We start from the raw sequence: 2,881 nt of genomic DNA on the forward strand, positions 1-2,881 counted from the left end.
AAGGTTATCCAAGGGCTCTTACACTTACCTGGGTGAAGATGAGAGCATCTTAGCCTACATGTAAGAGTAGAAATAAAGAGAAGTTGTCAGGTTTAGGTTACATGTTCTTTTGTTTGAGTCTGGCCTCCTATCCCAGCTTTATAAAGATATACATGACAAATGGAAATTACATATATTTATGGTATACAATATGATGTTTTGGTATATGAGAAGACTACAAACATTCATGGAAAATGGAATTGAAATATGCCTTTAATTTGGTCCCCAAAGTTTTTGAAATTCATGACCTTTGGGATGATATCTCAGATATATCTGAGGATTACATTGAGCTAATTAACATATCCATTACCTCTTCAGGTTCTATTGGGTCGTTGGAAAGTCATGATTTTTGTATAGAAAAACATAGAAAAATGAGTCATGACTTTTTCAACTACCTAATAATTATTTGTATATGTGCACGTGTGTGCTGAGAACATTTAAGATCTTTCTTAGCAACTTCAAGTACACAATAAAGTATTATTAACTATAGCCAGTCTCAAGCAGAACTTGTTTTCAAGAACTTATTCCTCTTGCCTAACTGAAAGGTTGTATTCTTTGTACAACCTCTCCCTTCCCTTCACCCCAGCATCTGACAACCACCATTCTAGGCTCTAGTCTCTGCTTCAGTGAGTTAGATTACATGTAGGTGATACATGTAAGAGATCATATAGTGTTTGTCTCCCTGTGCCTGGTCTGTTTCATTTAACCTACTGTTTTCTAGGTTCAGTCATGTGCTCATAAATAATATAATTTCCTTCTTTTCCAAGGTTGAACAGTATTTCATTGAATATGTATACTACATTTTCTTTGCGCACTCATGCATGGTTGAGTATTTCATGCCATATGTTGATTATTGTCTGGTGCTTTAATTAACATAGATATACAAATATCTTGGAATCAGTAAATGGTGTAATGCTTATGTCACTGGATTCTCATATAGTCTATAGTGGTTCAAGTCCCAGACCTGGCAGCTTAAAAAACTTATGCTGAGTTTATGTGTGTGTGTGTGTGTGTGTGTGTGTGTGTGTGTGTGTGTGTGTATGCCCAAAATTCCAACACAAGAATGGAAGAAAAGGGATTGTGTCATGCCCATCCTCTCTGGGGATGATTTCTAGCTTTCTGTCTCTCTGTGTGTCTCTCTCTCTGGTGAGCACACATACTCTACAGAAAAAGTTTTAAAAATGCAAATATCTCTTTCATATTTCCTTTGGAAATATATACAGAATTACTGTATTATAATATATTTGTATTTATTTTGAATAGTACCTACGTACTATTTTCTATAATGTTTGTACTAATTTGCCTTCCCACCAAAATTGTACAAGTGTTCCCTTTTCTTTGCACAATTGTCAACCTTTCCCATATTTTGTCTTTTTTTTTTTTTTTTTTTGAGAGGTTTTCGCTATAGGGAGCATGCACTCGCCAGACAGACAGAGAGAGACAGAGAGACAGAAAGCCAGTAATCACCCCCCAGGGGGGATGATCACGCTGCAATTCCTTCTCCTCCATTCTCCTCTCGGGATCTTGGGCACACATGCACACGCGCCCGGTGTGAGTTTTAAGCCACCGGGTCCGGGACGCGAACTGCGGTCGACTATGTGAGAGTCCAGCGACATAGCCATGACACTAATTGCTGGTTCCCCCATATTTTGCCTTTTTGATAATAGCTTTCCTAAATCAGGTGATATATCAATGTGGTTTTAATTTATATTTCCCTTATTAACCTCAAAGTGTAGTAAGATCTGACAGTCTTGAGAACATCTAGAATAAGATGCAAAAGTATAATCAAACAAAATATGTAAAAAAGTTTGAAATTAGTCTAAGTTCTTTTACACAGAAGTCAGAAACTCTCAAGTTTCTGTTGTAATTACCCATAATTCTTTGTCTTCTTTCTTCATAGAAATTATCAAAGTTGTGTCCTATCACATGCAATCTCCTTAAGAGCAAATTACTTTCATCTTATATCTTCAGTGTTTACCACTGCTTCTGGCTCAGTGCCAGTCCTAGATGGCTGAATGAATAAGAGAATAAAAACTAAATTATTCCTCAGTTGGAACTTTCAAGTATGGTTGAATAATAAATTCGGAATGGCTTTCCACTATTCTAAATTCTAAAAATGTATGATCCAAAAATACGATGTTTGGATAATGGTGTTATACCTCAGTGTATTGGAGCTGGGTCTCCAATATGATCTTGTTGGGAGATGAGGCCTAATGCAAAGTAATTAGATCACAGTAACTGGACAATGGAGGCACTAACCTTGAAATGGACCGATGCTGTTTTGTCATAGATTGAGTATATTCTGACTCTAGTATCCAGTTGGAGAACAAATGGTTTAAACCAATAGGCTAACAAGACCATATTTATGATGGCTCCCTATATTCTTTTAAATTTTGAAAATTAAGGTAAGCATTGTATGATGAAAAATTACCAGTACATTATTTTTAAAAATTAAATTGAAAACAGTTTCAGTACATTTCTAATGATGAAATCTCTCAATATAAAGAGACTTAGAGTTAAGGAAACCTATAATCAAGAAGATTATATGGTGAAAAATAACCTCGAAGATTGTCTAAGAGATCTTACAAATCTATACTTGAAAAAAATCATAAATTTTACTTGAGGGGAAAATCATACCAATTGTGAAGTAGTGATACTTGGCCTTTGAAAAGTGCAAGTAGTACCTGATCCTCAGGTTACTGATTTATTTAGGCAACATGCTGCTTATAACTTGCACTTTCAACTACCATTTAAATTGTATTCAGCTTGAGCTTTACTTGTATTCAGCTCATTGGAAACCTTAGGGAATTAAATTTAATGCTGCTTCAGAGAGTAAGGACAC

General features: G+C 35.5%; 1 pseudogene; it reads right to left on the reverse strand.

The window, feature by feature from the left end:
- LOC114005027 (elongation factor 1-alpha 1 pseudogene) overlaps positions 1-48 on the reverse strand; it is a 7,436-nt pseudogene extending 7,388 nt beyond the window's left edge.
- Between the last annotated feature and the right edge of the window lie 2,833 nt (positions 49-2,881).

This window comes from Tupaia chinensis, unplaced genomic scaffold (assembly GCF_000334495.1).
Source record: "Tupaia chinensis unplaced genomic scaffold, TupChi_1.0 Scaffold000009_1, whole genome shotgun sequence".
Classification (NCBI taxonomy): domain Eukaryota; kingdom Metazoa; phylum Chordata; class Mammalia; order Scandentia; family Tupaiidae; genus Tupaia; species Tupaia belangeri.